General features: G+C 35.0%; 1 protein-coding gene across 5 annotated transcripts in view; it reads right to left on the bottom strand.

Moving 5' to 3' along the window:
• TUSC3 (tumor suppressor candidate 3) overlaps positions 1-19,921 on the bottom strand; it is a 600,786-nt gene that overhangs the window by 68,321 nt on the left and 512,544 nt on the right. The gene's annotated exons all lie outside the window — the stretch shown is intronic.

A 19,921-nucleotide genomic window follows, 5' to 3' on the forward strand; every position in this document is an offset into this window, starting at 1 on the left:
TCCTTATATAATGGTTCTTACATTCTTATCACATTGTTACTACCTGGATTGCAGCCTTAATAACCTGAAATTCATCAACAGCCTCTTAACTTATCTGTGAGAACTGAGACTATCTGTGTCAACATGACTTAGTAGTTTGTCCAAAGAAATCTTTGCCTGGCAAAGATAAGACTATCCACTCAAAAAATAACCTCACTGTTTGCTTCAGGAAATTCTTACAGATCAACTGATCAGAGACAAGAGTCTGAACACCTGGCCAAAGCACGTACTTTACCATTCTCGCCTCACAGCGTCCAACAAACCTAAACGGTTCTGTACAGAACTTTGCCTGATCCAAATCAGACCCTGTGTTAAAAAGCGTATCTTAAACCATCTAAGTCCAGATCCCAAGATCTTATACTCTCCCATTCCTACTTATGCAACACTGAAATGACTTTCTTATGCCAAGAAGTTCTATTACATTTAGCTTTGCTTTAACAACTGCTAACAAGGACACTGTGGGGAAATCAACATCTCTGTGCACCTACTTTGATGATGACCCACCAACCACCTCTGCACACCCAGAACAACCGCTATATCTACTATAAAATTCCTTCCTAAAACATTACTTTTAATATACTGTCCTATGGTTTAAAAATGTTAATAGTAAAATATATACACATGCACAAGACGTTTTATAAATCACTTCAAATATCTCAAAAACATTGTGTAAAGCAAAAATGTCCAGACACATACAATATTTTTTGTTTTGTTTTAAATTCACGTACAGGCAAATTAATTATGGTGATGAAAATCAGTGGCTTCCCATGAGGGGGAAGGTATTAATGGAAGAGGACCTAAAAACAACCTGTAGGGGAATACAAATGATCTATATCTTGACTGCTGAAAGATACATGTATTTATCAGAGCCTGTCAAGTTATGCATTTAAAATCTATTACACTGTATATTTTATAACAATTTTTAAAAGTCAGCTTAATTCTTTTGTGAGAAAGAGAGTGCATGTGAGCAAGGAGAGGGGTAAGGGGAGGGAGAGAGAGAATCCCAAGCAGGCTCTGCACTGTCAGCACAGAGCCCCATGTGGTGCTTGATCCCATGAACGCTGAGATCGGACACTTAACTGAATGAACCACGCAGGGGACCCTAAAAGTCAAATTAAGATTACTGGTTCTGAGGCCCCATGAGGAGCCCAATTCGTTAGGGGTCCGACTCATGATTTCAGCTCAGGTCATGATCTCTCCACTTGTGGGATGGAGCCTGCTTGGGATTCTCTTTCTCCCTCTCTCTATCCCTTCCCCCTGCTCACATGCACTCTGTTTCTCACAAAAGAAATAAAAACACATTAAAAGAAAAAGACTTATGGTTCTGGATAAGATGGTTAAGTATATTTTCTCCCTGTTCTTCCTGTAAATACTGCCCTAAATCCTGGATGTCATACATAAAACAAACATAAAAAGACTTAGAAAGGTAGAGAGAAAGAAGCATACAGTCTAGGGATCTCAGGGACCCAGGTTGAACACAACAGTGAATTCACTGTTTTTTCTTTGCACTTGATGTATTTGGGAATGGATGATATTGGAGAAGCCAGCAAGCCAGAAAATGTCTTTGGGCTCAGATACCACCCACACCCCCACCCGATCAGCACAAAAAAAAAAAAAAAAAAAAAAAAAAAAAAAAGCTCCGAAGCTCCAATAAAAGCCTGATGTTTACAGCCAAAGGACCAGGAAAGGTGCAGCCTAGCAATATGACTTTTAAATAAACATTCTCTCAGGTCACTCCACCCAACTCTTACCTCACATTATCCCATGACTTTCTACTCCTCACAATATTAATAGCAAATTACCACAAGGCTTTCAAGATGCTTCATAATCTAGCACAAAGTTATCTGTGATAGCCTCCTTGCTCAATCAACATTTATAGGCACTAATCCACAAAATTACTTTGTTCTCTGGACAAGGCATGTGGCCTTTGCTCATGCTGTCCTATTTTGAATATACTTCCCATTTCTCCTTTGACGAAATTTTACTTTTCCTACAATCTTCAGCCTTAGGGAAAAGGTCTTTCATAACTCCTTACTCTGTGCTCCTGTATCATTTTGCTTTTATCACGATTATAGCTCTTGTCACACTGTATCAGAAACGAACTATAATTTACTTAACCTGCATCCTTGACTAAACTGTGAAATTTACGAACGTGAGAATTAAGCGCAGAATATTGTGACGGCACCAGAACAACACAGAGTGAAAGGCACACAGCAGTTATTCACGGAACTGAACTCAAATGATTTCAAAGGTAAATATTTCTGGTGGCATAACATGGTGAAATTCATTTTTCCCGAGTCACTGCCATTAGTTTCCTAATTTGGATTAGGAAGATTAGGAGAGTATTTGGATTTCAATGGCCTCGGATACTTATTATATCATCACCAAGGCTTACTGCAGTCATTGTAATCTTGTTCTTTTTTTGCATCTAAGAAACGTGCAAAAGACAAAGGATTCAATCTACAATTAATAATGAATTCTGTACAAGTGTTTTCTACAAGTAGATTGCAGCATTACAATACTCTACCTGGACCCAAATCCTGCTTATGAGCTAGCAAGACATTTTATATGGGGTTTTGTTGTTTATGTCATTCTTCAGTGGCGTTTGTTGCAAGGACAACCACTTGGTGGGAGAGAAAAAAACAAAACAAAACAAAACTTTAAAAGTACTATTTTACCTTTAAGTGTTTTGTATTAACATTGAAGTAGATTTTTCCAGTGCCTTTAGTTATGGCCTAATAGAAAGTCTCTGTTCTTTATGACACTAAATGAAGTCTTAAAAGGCACAAAGCATTCCAGTGGCTTGTCATTCTTACCTAAACTCGTAAGAGGGGGAAAAAAAAAGTCCTATGCAATCAGAATCTAGAATTCATTAGAAAACCCAACTATAATAAATGAAGTTTCATCCTGCATTTAAACTTCTTTCTAAAGCAAGTATTACTTTTTTTTAAAGTGTATTCTGTGCAGTATTTTTTCCCACTTTATTGAGATAAAGACTTGTAACACTGTGTGCAACCCATGAATTTGATACGCTTATATACTGCAAGGTGATTAACACTACAGCATTAGCTAAAACTTCCATCCTGTCACGTATCACCATTTCTTTTTTTTGTGGTGAGCACATTTAAGATCGTAGCAACTTTATATGATACAGTATTTTTAACTATATTCATCCTGCTTTAAATTATATCCCCAGCATCTTATACATCTTATAACTGGAAGTCTACATCCTTTGCCCAGTAATTCCCTGTTTCCCATCCCCAATGCTGGTCACCACTGCTCTGCTCTGTATTCCAGTAGTATGCATGCCGTCCTCTTAGCTATGCAGCCCTACTGCTTTTTCACCTTAAAATCAACAGTATACACTGAGGGAAACACTGGTGACAATGGCACGTAGTTTGTGGTCATCAGTAGAATCTGTATATAATGGGTCTCTTTGTCCACTCTGAACTTCTGATTCTAGCTTTCATAGTCCAATGTTCGAACTAGATTGAGCTAACTGGATGAGACAGCTTAATTAAAGACTGTGGGGTATGTTGTTGGGTCTTCATTTAGCTATTAGCTTTTTTTTTAATTTATTGAAATTAAACATTTGCAAGTGCTTGGGTGGCTCAGTTGGTTAAGCCTCCAACTCTTGATCTTGGCTCATGTCATGATCTCACGGTTCCTGAGATCAAGCCCCACGTTGGGCTCTGTGCTGACTGCACGGACCCTGCTTGGGATTCTCTCTCCCTTTCTCTCTTTGCCCCTCCCTCGCTTGTGCTCGTTCTTGCTCTCTCTCGAAATAAATAAACATAAACAAAATTTAAAAATTAAACATTAAACATTTGTAATGTTTGTTAGTGTTCATATTTTCATATATTAATTACAGAATAAAACATATCTGCAAGACCTAAAAATGTTACTAGAATGAGTTTCACTGTATTGAACTTAAATTTAAGCGTATACAGAGTGTAAAGAAAATTGATAGTGCACTCAGTATGATGCTGTGCTGATTTGCAAGTTTGTTTGTTTGTCACTATTAAGATGCTATGTAATAGCACAAGCCAAGTACTAATGGTTCACTTAACAGCATGAAAGCCATCACAAAAGCAGTTATTACTGTGTAGCTAGAGGGAAACTATACAACGGTATGGTTACATGGGACAGAAACATATTCCCTGTTAAAAAAAAATCATCTTCAATAAAATGCATTCAGTGAAATAAGTACTTATTATAACTCCCAACATATATGAATGAAGTGTTGTTTGTTTTTTTTTCTTAATTTCCCAAGATTTCACTTTTAGCTGCTGCCTGAGGACTGCTATGGGTTTACCATATAAAACCCAAAATATTTTGCTGCATTGAAGTCAGTTCAGTTGTGAATGAAACGAAGAGCTGTGCCCTCTGTGTACATGCAAAAGCACTGTATTGCAAAAATGGCATGCTGCTTCATCTAAAATTTATCCTCAATGAAGCACTTTTTGGGGGCCCCTGGGTGGCTCAGTCAGTTAAGGGTCCACCTTCAGCTCAGGTCATGATCTCACCATTCGTGGGTTTGAGCCCCACATTGGGCTTTTAGCTGACAGCTCAGAGCCTAGAGCCTGCTGCAGAATTCTGTTTCCCTCCCTCTCTGCCCTTCCTCTGCTCACTCTCTCTCTCTCTAAAATATATATATATATATATATATATATATATATATATATATATACACACATTAACAAAAAGTTTTTTTTTCCAAAAAATGGAAGTACTTTTTCTGTGTCTCAGGCAGCCATGTTGTCTTACATTTTCCCCAATTCCTATACACTTTTATGCCTCAGGGATCTTGCATATGTTAGCTTTTTGAAGGACCCATTTTAGTCCTAAGTTAGAAATTGTCTAAAACTTATTTAAACTAAACATAATTATCTTGAATGAAAATATTTACAAGGGTGTTGGGTAGTTTCACGGTAATCTTCCTACCTCCACCAGAGACAATGTCAACATACCATTAAAGTTTTTAACCAAACACTTAATCATAATCAACATATTGAAGGTACACAGAAACCTTACAATAGAGTTTGGAATTGGGATTCTGCCCTTTCACTTATTCATGTTTTTATTTTTCCATCCAGTAAATATTTCTAGGGAACCCATTAAATGCTAGGTACTTTATTTGCCTTAGTAGTGCCAATATATCATGGAGCTCATAGACAAGTGGAGAAATGTAATATACAGGTTTGCCTAAAGTCTCAGTTAGTAAAGCCTTACCTATTATTGCCCTGCATGGTAACAGAACCTAGCATTGTTTTATAATTCTGCCTCAGTACCACGGTCACTTTGTTGGTATGATCCTGCATCTTACATCTTGCAAGCTTTGCCTTAAATCTTCTTATTGTTTGTGTCCAGTTGGACTTGGGTAAAACTTAATGCCTTTCTACCATCTGTTGCTGCTATTCTATGCCTCCAGCATCACATCTGCACTCTTAATCCTAAACTCTGACTGACCTTGATTACCAACTTCCGGAACTAGCCCAGACTATCCCTACACCTACTTTAAACTGTTGCCGCTTACAATCCTAGCAGTTGTGTAGGAACCTGGGATTTGTATCCTTACTTTTCATTAAAGCATTTCACATATGATAGATATTAAATGAATAGTTGAAAAGAGGAATAAATCTTTCTCTACCAAAAGGAACTCAAACTGTATATTCACCCTCTCAAAAATATTTATTTAAAACAATGGTTTTCCCTCTAAGGTTTGTTTGCACTTTGTAATTAAAACATTGAAAGCACATACACAGAAGATAAAAGAACTATAAAAAGAAGATAAAAGTTTTCTTATGTCACACTTATACTTACTAATCTAACATAGTTAAATATTCTGAGAATCCAGAATAAATGCAGTATCAGAAACAAACAAAGAAAACAGAAGACGATCCCTTCCACAGAGAAAAGGATATATTACTTTCTAACTGGTTCATAGTATTTAAATTTTTCCAATTTGAGAAAATTATTTAGAGCATTGAAAAGAGTAATGTGGTTTTTAAAACCCAAGGAAATTATTCTCATCCTACCAATAAAATTGAGTCTGTTATATTAAACATAATTCATAATGGACATACACATTCTAGTTTTAAAAAAGCATTTTAAAGTTTTATCTTTACAGCTTCAAAATAAGACCATGAGAGACTCTTAAAAACTGAGAATAAACTGAGGGTTGATGGGGAGTGGGAGGGTGACGGGTATTGAGAAGGGCACCTGTTGGGATGAGCACTGGGTGTTGTATGGAAACCAATTTGACAATAAATTTCATATTAAAAATAAGACCAGGTAAAGGTCAGTAACAGAGTAATTCCTGTTTAATGCATGATTTTTAAACATCATTATATTTTGATTCTCTAAAAAGCTCATCAGTGATTTAAATACAATTAACTTTTCATAAACCTGGATGAAATTTACATTCAAAAGTGATTTTAGTATATTATATTGCCTTTAGGTAAAAGGATTAGGAGCTATGGAAAAACTCATAAAATTTAAGTATTAGCTTCAATAAAATATGTTTTAATGTTTTTATATTAAGGAAGCTTTATCTATTTATTTTTTTTTGTAAAGTCTTAAGTACCACCAGTCACATATGTCATACTTACCAAAATCAAAAACTAAAATATACTGTGTTACTTTTATATTTAAAAAAAAGGTCACAGTAGCATTTGATCATGTTGTTATATTATGCTTTAGTTTATAAATAAGTTCTCAAACTCCAGAATAATTAGTAACTCTAAAGGGAAGAAACGATAATATGCACTGGTGAAATTTCCCATCATTTTGGATGAGTCATGCTCAATATTTTAAAATAACAATAGATCTCTCACCTGCTTCCTCCTTCTCCCTAAATGTTATTAAACTTGTGGTGTCACTTTAGCTAAAAATTAAAATAGCCTAAAGCATGTAAGAATAGCATGTAGGTAGAAAAATGAGTCATATATTTTTTCTGTTAATTCTGGTTTATAACGAACACATAATGTATTTTATTTTGGAATGATGTTCTTACTTTCTCCATATTTCTAAAACCCTTTCTCTTTCCTAGTTCAACTGTCACTTTTTGATAAAGCTGCTTCTTTATGTCCTTGGACACCTATAAAATTCTTCTATTCAGAATGGCCATGACAGGTATTTGTCTTGTTTATTCCTTTCAACTTTATATTTTTGAACAACCATGTCCACTAATAAAATTAAAGTATCTTGAGTACAGACTGAAATGTTACTCACCTTTATAATCCTCTTTAAGACTGTATGTACGTGAATGAATGAACAAGCCAAAAAATATGCACACAAAATGACCAAACCTCATGGATTTATGTGCATTTTTTTCTGTATTTAGGTTACTAATGCTGCCTGTGTTTCCGAGATGTTTAGAAAATGTCAAAGTTTTTGCTTTGGTTTGTTTTTTGCTTATTTTCAAGTTAATCTTCAAAAAGTAAGTGCTTTATCCACCTAGTTATTTATTTGTTTATTTTACTAACTAGGAGAACACTGACTAAAATAGTATAGAGATGATTATGAAATTATTTTCTTGCTGTATAACTGTATATGTGTAGTCTGCTTAATAGGCTACCTATACAGGTGGCTGCTTATTCCTTTCATGCACTACAATTTAACCCACTTGAAAGATTCTGGACTTGTTCCAAGTGTATTTAATTTGAACTTACCCCAAACTGGGTAATAAAATAGAGAGTTAATATATACCATAAAATGCTTTAAAACAATTTTAAATTATTGTTTGCCTCTACTATAGTGTCTACTCTTATTTTATCCATGAGTGTAACTTTTTTTTTTAAAAAATTAAGCTTCATTCCTGAAATGAATTTTATAACAGATGTAGTAGCAGAGCTGCTGTGTTAATAATGCAAAAATGCCTTCATTCTCTCCCAAGGAAGCAATTACTGTGAAAAGCAACATTTTATTTCTGCCAAGGAATAAAATTATTGTGTCCGACATCACATCTCACAAGAATCTGTCAAAAGCCCTGAAAGTTAGGTAACATTAGTTTCTTTTCACTATTTTTTTTTTCGACAATTGCATTTTTCGAAAATTGTCATTTTTTTTTCGACGAACAACAAAAGGGAACACTGTGAAGTAAGTTGCCACTCACTGTGTATCTGGAATTTTTTTGGCAACTTATTTACTTATTCAATCTTTAAGTTACAGTTTCAGGTTCAAAATGTAAACAATGAGTCTTCAGGAATCCTTTCCAGTTAAACGATACTGCATCATACCACTGTACTCTTTCACCAAAGTACAGATCTGCTTAGGTTCAAGTTAATTGAATATGCAAACTAGTACCCACAATTTATTCTCATCCACTCAAACTTCTAAGGGACCAAAAATGGGACAGCATTTTTTTAAAAAAAATTAATAGTATAAAAAGTGTGTAAGATTGCACACATATTAAGTACTCTCTATCAATTTCTGCTGTTCTTAAGGAGTCCTACAGCTTTTCGATTCACACAAAGTATCTCAAGCCTCACATATGAATTATTATTATCGTAATCTCTATGGCACCTAAATTGTTTGGAACTATTGTATCTCAAAACAATATCTCTTGTCAGGTGATTGCAGTATCTGACAGTGCATTTTGATATTTAGGAGATTTTCCCTGTACCTTTCCCTCATTTTACATACAAATTGTTTTTTATACTTTGGATTGTGGTACGCCTTCATGATATTCTTGTATTGTTTATATTTTAAGTTTTTATAAGTAGAAAAAAATTATTTTTCTCCATTTTGCTTATTGTTTAATATATTAAGTTTTGAAAGCATGGATGTCTTCAGTATATATTAAACAACGGGTTTATTAAAACACACAAACAACATACCTGCTAAAGGGGTACTATCCAAAATCTATAAAGAACTTATACTCAACACTCTTCCCCAAAAACCAAAAACCCAGTTAAGAAATGGGCAGAAGACTTGAATAGACACTTTTCCAAAGAAGGCAGCCAGATGGCTAACAGACACATGAAAAGATGCTCAACATCACTCATCATCAGGCAAATACAAATCAAAACCACACTGAGATACCACCTCACACCTGTCAGAATGGCTAAAATTAACACCACGAGAAGCAACGTGTGTTGGGGAGGATGCAGAGAAAGGGGAACCCTCTTGCACTGTTGGTGGGAATGCACACTGGTGCAACAGGTCTGGAGACCAGTATGGAGGTTCTTCAAAAAATTAAAAATAAAACTATCCTACGATCCAGTAATTGCACTATTAGGCATTTACTCAAAAGGTACAAAAATACAGAATTGAAGGGGTACATGCACCTCAACGTTTAAAGCAGCATATAGCCAACAACAGCCAAACTATGGAGAGAGTCCAAATGTCCATCGACTGATGAATGGGTAAAGGAGAGGTGGGGTGGGTGTGTGGGTTTGTGTGTGTGTGTGTGTACAATGGAATATTGCTCAGCCATCAGAAAGAATGAAATCTTGCCATTTGCAATGACGTGGATGGAGCTAGAACGCATTATGCTAAGCGAAATAAATCAATCAGTGAAAGACAAATACCATATGATTTCACTCGTATGTGAAATTTAAGAAACAGCAGATAAACATATAGGAAGGGGTAGGGGGAAAGAGAAGAGAGGGAAACAAACCACCAGAGGCCCTTAATGGTAGAGAAGAAACTGAGGGTTGATGGAGGGAGGTGGGTGGGAGATGGGTGAGATGGGTGATGGGTACTAAGGAGGGCACTTGTCAAGAGCCCTGGGTTTTGTATGTAAGTGGTGAATCAATGAATTCTACTCCCGAAAGCAATATTGCACTGTATGTTAAGTAACTTGAAATACAGAAAGACACAAAGAGGAAGGGAAGGAGCAAATGAATGAATATATAAGGGCAGTCAAGTTTAATGTAGCATTGGAACCAAAATCATTTATACCTATGTTGAAAGTTTACAAATCAGGAAAAGTTCTGTTAACACTCATCTAGTGTTACATGGTTCCAAATATATCAAGTATGGGAGGAATAATACTAGGTGTGAAGCTTATGCTTCTGAAACATTACTTAATAGTGTTATACATAAAGAACCATAGATCTTCATGTGCATCTGTTGACAACTTGTATTCCCCATGAATAGCCCAAGAGAGCCATAATAGGATGAAATAACACACAAAACACTCTGGTAAGATAAAAGAGATATGGCATGTGAAGTGAAACTATTTCTGGGGTATACGTAAAATACATGAAAGCATATTAATGAAAACATACAGTGAACTTTGATGAAGTTCTTAAACACAAAGAAACTGTGCACCAATGTCCACTTCAAATGATCCTGGATGTTAATGGAAGTTTTCCAGAACTTTGGCATTAGGGATCCTTTGCTTTGCTTTGTAGTTCTGTTTCAAGTTTTGCATTCTGCTGAATCTCTACCAGTGTCATAACCAGAAGGAAGGATAAGGTGTATCAGGCGATCATGATACATGTACGTGATACATGATACATGATACATCATCATGTAAGGTGATACATCAGGTGTAGCGTCTTAACCCTGAATCTCTCTCTTCTGTTTCACTATCATCTTTTTATAGTCTCATCTTGGGAAAAATACAGACTCATTCCCTTTGTTCAACTGTGTGTATGTAGGAGGTATTTACTTGATGCAAGAAAAAGCCATTCAATTCTCAGTGGCTTTTTAAGCTCTCTGCTCATATTTTGAATGGCTAGCCTGGTTTTTAATGTCCTGCATTTCATATTTGTCATGCCTTTACAGTTTAACACAAGAACATTCTCTTTAATCTACTACCTATAGATAGCACTTTGCTTAACTACATAATATATTCTTTCCCCTTTATAAGAAACTATAAGGTGGTACCATTTCCTGATACATATATCTTGTAATTTTCTAAATCTCCAAAACGAGCACTTATTTTATGATCAAAGGGTAAATTTTAAAAGCAAAAGCTGAAATACAAGAAGGCAAAGTATCCTATTTCAAAAAATAATTAGAAGAATCAGATAGTAAAGAAAAACAACGTGGAAGTAAATGACAACTTTTTTGGACTACACCTAGCCTCACATATCTTTAAGTCTCTAGGGCCTTATTAGGCCCTGGTCATATTTAAAAGGATCATGTTTGCCAAGAATACAGAGGTCTCATGACCTTCACCCCATATTTAATTAAGCAATCTTTATGCAGAAAATAGGAGGCATCATCCCTGATTCAGATTGTTCAGGGACTCAGATTTCTTAGCATTTCAGGCAAAATTTTAAAATGGATTTTATCGGCAAGATTCAAACATTAACCACTGTTACTAACAACTTAGACATATATATTTAAAAATAATTGAGTCTAATTATCATCAATTTAGTCCATGAATGACTCTTTATCATGTTACAAGACCCACCATTCTAATTCTGGCTCTATTACTCTCTCTTGAAATGTTACTCTTCCTCACTTGTAAAAGACCTGCTCTCTCTGACCTCATAGTATCGTTACTGAACATCTATTAGCTACCGCACACCAAAGCACTTGACATGTTATATCCTAGCATTTCCCGGAGTGTGTCTAGTAGCTACGTTAAGATGGAGGCAAAATTAAGTTGAAAGGCACCAGGTTAAACAAAATTAAATAAGTTTTTTTTTAATCCATGAATATGTACCATAAACTTCTACATGAATAATATTAGATGCAGTGTTTACCAAACATGTGATGAGGAAAAGATTCTAGAGCAGCCTGTTAGGTAAGTTTTACCATTAGACAAACTCATCTACAAAAAATATGTGGTAGAGTTGAACTCAGAATTATTAGCATTCAAAGCATGTATTGTTTTAAGCATGTATTTAAAACATTTTTCATTATTTAAGCGCCATTGAATGATAATATTATATTACCTTCCAGTGTGTAACATAGTGATCCCCTACTTATTAACATGATGAAATGAACACAATAATAACTAGCTACAATCTGTCACATAAAAAAATTTTTAAATATTAACTGTATTTCCTATGCAATACATTGCATTACCCTAATTTTATAATCAGAAGTCGGTACCTTTTAATGCTCTTCCCCTATTCCACCCATCTCCCAACCTCTCCCTTCTCCCCTCTGGCAACCATCCCCTCTGTTTCCGCTTTGTTTGTTCATTTGTTTTTTAGATTCCACATAGAAGTGAAATTATATGGTATTTGCCTTTTGTCTTGCTCTGACATACTTCACTTAGCATAATATCCTCAAGGTTCCTCCATGTTGCCAAACGACAAGAATTCATTCTTTTTATAGCTAAAATTCCACTGTGTATGTGTGTACATACCACAACTTTATCCATTCACCTAACAGGGAACACTTAGACTGTGTCTATATCTTGGCTGTTGTAAATAATCCTGCAAGAAGTATAGGGGTGCATATGTCATTTCAAATTAGTGTCTTCGTTTTCTTTGGGTAAATACCCGGAAGTGCAATTGCTGGATCACACAGTTCTATTTTGTAGTTGAGAAACATCCCTATGATTTTCCACACTGGTGTCACCATTTTGTGTTCCCATCAACTGTGCGTCAGGGTTCCCTTTCCTCCTGCTAACACTGGTTATTTTCTGTCTTTGTGATACCATCCATTCTCACGTGTCTGGGATGATATCTCTTTGTGGTTTTGCTGTGCATTTCCCTCATGATTAGTGGCTCTGAGCATCTTTTCATGTACCTGTTGGTCATCTATATGTCTTCTTTGGAGAACTGTGTCTGTTCAGGTCCTATGCCCATTTTTGAAATGGTATATTTTTTCTGATACTGAGCTGTGTGAGTTTTCTATGTATTTGGGATATTAATCCCTTATCAAATATATCATTTGTAAGTATCTTCTCCCATCCAGTAGTTGCAATTTCATTTGTTGATGATTTCCTTTGCTGTGTAAAAGCTTTTTTGCTTGATGTAGTCCCGTTTGTTGATTTTTGTCTTTTTTGCTCTTCTCTAAAGAAACAGATCTAAAAAAATATTGCTCAGACCAATGTCCAATACTATGTTACCTTTTAAGAACTTTATTTTCCAGACTTATATTGAAGTCTTCAATTCCTTTTGAGTTTATTTTTTGTATGGTGTAAGGTAGTGGTCCCATTTCATCCTTGTGCAGCTGTCCAGTTTTCCCAACACCATGAAGAGACCATCTTTTTCACCATTGTATGTTCTTGCCTCCTTTGTCAAAGATGAATTGACCATACACACATGGGCTTATTTTCAGATTTTCTAATCAGCTCCATTGATTTGTGTGTTTTTGTGCTCGTACTACAGTATTTTGATGACATAGCTCCATAGTACAGTTTGAAATCAGGGAGCCTGACACCTCCAGCCTTGTTTTTCTTTCTTAAGATTGCTTTCTTTTGTGGTTCCATACAATTTTTAGATTTCTTTGTTCTACTTCTGAGAAATATGCCCTTCGTATTTTGATAGGGGTTGTACTAAAGCTACAGATTGCTTTGAGTAGTACAGACCTCTTAGTGTTAATTCTTTCTACTCATGATCATGGTGGATCTTTCCATTTGTTTGTGTTTATCTTCATTTCTTCTGTCAACGACTTACAGTTTGCAGAGTACAGAAGAATGTTTATAGAAGTATAATAGCATGCACACAGAAAAGTTCCTATTTCACAAGTTTACAATTAGATGAATTTCACAAACTGATAGCACCTGTGAATATACCACCTAAATGAAGAGATAGATGTCGAGAAGCTGTCTCATGTCCCATTCTAGCTACAACTCACACAGCTCAAAGGGACTACTTTTCTAACATTTAACACACAGATAAGTTCTGCCTGGTTGTGAAGTTAAATACATTTTTTTTTTGTGCCAGGCTTCTTTCACTTAACATTTCATTTTTGAAATCAGTTCTTTTTGTTCTAAGTAAAAAGCAACTACATATATTCCACTGTTTGTACTATGATTTATTTAATCATTCTGCTGATAGACATTTGGGTTGTTGCCACTCTGGGACTATTAAGAATAATGCTATTAACATTTTTGTACACTGCATTTGGCAATCATTTCCATGCATTTCTCCTGAATATACATTTATGAAATGAAATTTCAGGATCATGGGTAGGAGTCTGATCAGTTTCACTACATGCTGTCAGCTTTTAAATTGCTTGAACCAATTCCTGTTCTAGTGACTGAAACTCTGCATGGTATCAGTGCTATTGATTTTAATCATTATGGTAAATGCAGTGCAGCACCTTATTGTGTTTTAACTTTCACATACTTAATAAAGTAATAATAAGGTTGAAATCTTTTTCATATGTTTATGCTTCCACACAGTATTATGGTGTCACTGTAGCCATATACGCGTTCATAGGTTTGTGAAAACTCATTCTGTTAAATTGGTCTATTTGTTTATCCTTCGATGAATAAAATCCATCTTAGTTAATGCGGCTTTAAAGTAAGTTTTGAAATCTGGTGACCTAAAGTTAGAGTTAGCTTTGTACTTCTCTTTCAACACTGTCTAACTGTTCTTATGCATTTGAATTTCCTGTAGATTTCCTAAAGTATAACCTGAAATTTAAAATACCACGTGATAATGCTGATGTATATCTAATAAATCAGTGCCCTAAGTAAAAACTGTCAGTCTGAAGGAGAAAAAAAAATAAGTCTTTTAATAACTAATGTGGCTTTTATGCTTAAAAAATGTAACACTAGATGTTATAAAGCCAAATTCTATTAAAACTTACTTATACAGAGAAATGTCAATCTCATTATGTAATTAATATGTGGCACAAAAGATCTCATCATCACCCAGAATTCTATTTAGAATTTACAACTTCAGAGAAAAGCAGGGAAAAAAAATCCACTATTTTGGGAAATCACAGATTTCCGTGGCACAATCCTAAGGTATTTACAAAGTTACTTCACTTTAACATAACACTGAAATAATCCTTCATGAATAATTTTAACACAAATTCTTCTGACCACCTAAGATAGAGTTGAAATACAACATTTCTGTAACTTAGCAAAACTGAACAAAAATTACAACTCAATTAGCTGATCTTTGTGTATAATAGTTACCTACAAATAAGTCTTTAAAATGTGAGTGGAGGTTCCCTTTGTCATTTTATTCCATACCACTGAAAGAGGTAAATAGCCTCTTTATAATAACACAAATGCTACATGGTAATTTCTCTTTAGAAATGTAGGTTAAAATATGAAGAAATTACCAAAGAAGGATAGTGCTAATTTTTAAGTTATATCTTAAAATTTAAATACATCTATTATAAAGAAAAACATTTACTATTATCATTCTAATGAGCAATCATTAAAGTTCTGTACCAGTAACCATTTCATTTTGTAAAGCAAAGTTAATCTTCTATTTTGTTTCAGTAATATGAAAACACATTATTATGTAAATCAATTCATTAAAACAAAACTTAAACCGTAATTTCCTGTTTCACTGTATGTTGACATTATGCATATAAAAAGGCAGGAAGAGAAATTTTGCTGGAATATGTTAAAATGCAAAACAAGAAAAAAGCTACATACTCATGGGCAACATTCAGCTTCCCCTTTACTGGATGCTATAATAGGCCCTTTCTACACTGCTAAGCAGTTAGCATTTCACATAAACCTTCAACTGTAGCCACATCTCTCATGCAATTGTTTCTGTAGTAAGAAACTCCAGAATTTCTAAGACCTTTATATTTATGTGAAATAAAAGGGGGTGAAGAGTTTGGAACAGAATTCATTTGTTTAAATACCTTGGCTATGGTTTCAATTTCATCATTTCTATCATTTTTATTAAGGTGCTGAAAGTTACGATAAATATGTTAAAAGAGGTACATAAGAAGGAAATGTTTTTCCCTTTCAAAATACAGAAAATTCTCTTAATGTGTTCCTCTGAGCCATCAGAGTTCCTTTTCCTAAGAGCCACACCAATCTCTACCTGAAAAACAAATAACTTTCTAAATAAAGAAAATGTGTCTCTAATCTGAACTTTAAATGTTCCTGTCACATTAAGGTCAGTAACTGGTTTATGCTGAATTAACAGTGACATGTTAATCCTATTATTCTTCTGACTAGTGAGAAAAAAAAATTAAAAGGAGAATTAAGATAATCCAATTTAAGAAACAAAAATTTCCCAGTATGAAACCTTATAATCATTTAATAAAACATTTATTGAGAACAAGCTAAATGCAAGTTGTAAAGATAAAAAATAGCTTAGGAGAAACTCTGTATGTCTAAGGGCTTGACTAAAATGGGATATATGTCAGAGAAAGACAAATATATAATTCTACTCAAATGCAGAATTTAAGAAACAAAACAGTTGAACATGGGGTGGGGGGAAGAGGGAGGCAAACCACAAAATAGACTCTTAACTACAGAAAACAAACTGAGGGTTGCCGAAGGGGAGGTAGGTGGGGGGATTGGCTAGATGGGTGATGGGCATTAAGGAGGGTACTTGTTATGATGGACACTGGGTATCATATGTAAGTGATGAGTCACTTTAGTCCTGAAACTAGTATTACACTATATGTTAATTAACTGGAATTTCAATAAAAACTTGAAACATAAAACAATAAAGTAAAAAATAGGATATATGAATCATTAAAAAATTATTATACTAAAAATGCATAGATACATAAGTGGACTAACTACATGTTAATAAATATATAAAGAAAGTAGGGAGCACTTCCAATGTAATTAAGAACTAACACATCTCAGCAGGATGGCAAATCAGGTGAGATTTGATAGATACAGAGAACGCTCCAGGAATGGAAACAGCAAAATAAAGCATATATTCAGGAAACAAGCAACAGTGCAAATATGCGAATACTGAGTTTTTTTGCAAAGCAGAGTTATCAAGTTAAAAAAGCAGAATTATAAGGGTCAGGAAATGGAGAGGCTCTTGAACTGGTAACTCAGTTCCATACACATATTAATATTATACCTATAACAAGTTATGTTTCAGGAATATTCATCTGGTAGCCCAAAATATTCAGCTATGAAGTGTAGTGCCTCACATGCACTGAGTAAGCAACAGGTCATATCCACCGTCATCACCGCTATTAGCACAAACATTTTAGAAGCTTACTCCAGTAAACTACATGGAATAATGAACTACATGTTTTGTATTAACTACATATAAACTACAGTAAACTACATGTATTAGAAAAGCAGTAGTTGAAATATTAATAGAGATTACAGTAAGAATGAAGGGTAGCAGAATATGACACTTCAAAATATGCCACTGGTGTCAATGATGAAGTTTTGGGAGCATGGTGGGGTGGTGCAGAGCCGACGGCCGAGAAAGAATTCTGGAAGATGTCTTTGGTGCAAAAAGGCAATTTTATTAAAGCATGGGGGCAGGACTCATGGGCAGGAAGAGCTGTACTCTTCCTGGTTGTACACAACCCTTAGGGTTGTGATGGGTAACTCATTATACACCCTCAGGTTGGTTGGGAGGAGGTCAGGGATAGAGTTATTCTCTAAGAAATTTTGGACGCCAAGTTTCCAGGACCTTGAGGGGCTAGCTGTTGCTAGGCAAACACCATTTATCACCGTTTAATAAAACCTCAGTCATGAGACCCTTCAGATGCATATGGAGGCGGAGCATAAGCCTGGAGTCTGATTGCCAGCATATATCTTGGGGCAGTGAGAAAAACGAAGTAGACTGACAGGATCCTCCAGGTTGGGACAATGTTAAACTAAGGTTCTCTTTTGCCACTGACAAAGTGTCATCATCGAGGTAGCTAGCTCCTAGAGGGAGGTCACTCTGCCAGTTTCAAGGACTTCTCAATGGGCTACAGGTAGTAAGGGAATTTAGTTTTTCATTTGCCTTAGTCTCTCGCATTATCATGGCCAAGCACTTAAACCCGGTTCCTTTGTTCTTGGGTAGCCAGGGGTGTCCTAGGAATACCACACATATTCCACCTGGGAATGAGGCAGTGTGTCAGCCCATATTTTGCCCTCAGCTTGCCCCATACTCCCCCATCATAAGGATTATTTTGAGCTGAAGGCAACCAACAAGCAGATACAGCAAAAGCATTCTGCCCTCCCCAATCTGGCTAAAAGCAGCATACACATCTACAAAGGTGTCCCTCCTCCCCCCTTACCAGGAAGGACAAAGGTAAATTTCTGGAGACAATTTTAGACCCTTATGAATGGAAGGAAGGCACCTGTGACTTAAATCTGCGTAATACATCTTACTTTTCCTGGTCACCTGCACAAATGTGGCCTCCCCTCCACACATTTCTGTCTCTCTTTAACTAACGATGGTATTTGAGCATGTACATTAAGTTATCTCTGTGTGTTTACAAATTTTTCCAAGTACCTCCTATGTATGCAGGCAGTATACATGTTAATAAATGTGATTTTCTCTTATAATTCTGTATTTTATTATAGGGATCCTAGCTAAAACCTCTGAAGAGTAGAGAAGTTACCACATTTCATAGGAATGTTGATTAATTTTCCATATACTTGAACAAATCGAACAATATAAAAAGCAATGCTTAATGCTTTCAACCTAAGGAATATTCTTTTAAAAGAATGTTAAAAGACAGTAATGATAAACTTAGAAGATTTCCTAAATTTACATGTTTAGGTATCATGAACATAACAGTGATCAAATCTTTGTGTCAGGACGTTCTTTATGTAATACGAAAATATCAGTGACAAAAACCGATAGAAAGTCATGCTGTCAGGTGCTTATATCTTACTGGTATCATGACAAAAGTCAGACACGCACAAAAATAATACAAAATAAGTAGATAATACAGCATGTTAGAAGATGATAAAGTGCTATGAAGAAAAAATAAAACAGAAAAGGGAGATAGTGCGGGCACTGGGGAGAAAGAGAGGAAAGGACTACACTTTCCAACAGGATGGTCAGAAAGACTTGCTTGAAAAATATTTCCAATTATTTTTCTTTAAAATAATTCAATTTGAATATTAAAAACATTCAATTCTTCTAAGTAGTGACAGATTTCAAAAACATACACATAGCAAAACCCATGGCTAAATGACGATGGCAGCTGAGCATCCAAAGAAACTAACTCTGACTCCATATCATTGCCATCTTTAGGAGAAATCTAAGTACGTTCACAAAAATATGAGGCCAAATTGATTATTATGTAGTATCTAATCTGGCAATTAGTAACTAGTCCTTAAAACCTGACTGTGCAGTCAAGGAACAGGCAATTGAATAAAGTGAATTATATCCTTGTATTATAGAGTTACACAAAGAAATTTAAAGAAAGTCACAATGTAGGAAGAAGAAATAAGTAACTTGTTGGCTTTAATATTAAACATATTTCAAGTATTGTGAGCAGTGAAGAATAAATCTCATAAGGTTATGTTATAATCTATACTTATAGAGAATTTATAACTATACTGCCATATGAAAATTTTATTCAGAACCACAATTTTAGAAATTAAGAATTTATTATCCTAGGTGATTGCAGTAACATGGTTATGATTTTCAAAGGCCTTATCTTTTAGGGATGCTTACTATAGTATTTCTGTATGACATGAACTGACATTGAGCACTTCTTTCAAAAGAATCCAACAGCAGGTAAAGAGAATGGAGTGGGGGACTAGATGAAACAAGGATTGGTTATGAGCTAGTAACTGTTTGGCCATTGGTATATCAGGGTTGTCATGACATTATTTTCTCAGAATCTGTATGTTTTCCAAATGAAAAAGTTACAGAAAAAATTACATTTTTAAACAGTTAATCATCACCAACCTAATAAATACTAAGCCCCAAAGATAGTTGATCTATTACAATATATCCCATTCACCAAAAAAAAAAAAACACCTGAAATAATCCTCCTGAAAACAATACCCTAAAAAAGGAAAGCAACAAAATAAGTAAATTCAGTAGTAGTTACTAATGTTAACTTTGCTACTGATTTCATTAATGTCACTTTTAATTTTGTAGCAAAC

The sequence above is a fragment of the Lynx canadensis genome, chromosome B1 (genome assembly GCF_007474595.2).
Source record: "Lynx canadensis isolate LIC74 chromosome B1, mLynCan4.pri.v2, whole genome shotgun sequence".
NCBI classification, from domain to species: domain Eukaryota; kingdom Metazoa; phylum Chordata; class Mammalia; order Carnivora; family Felidae; genus Lynx; species Lynx canadensis.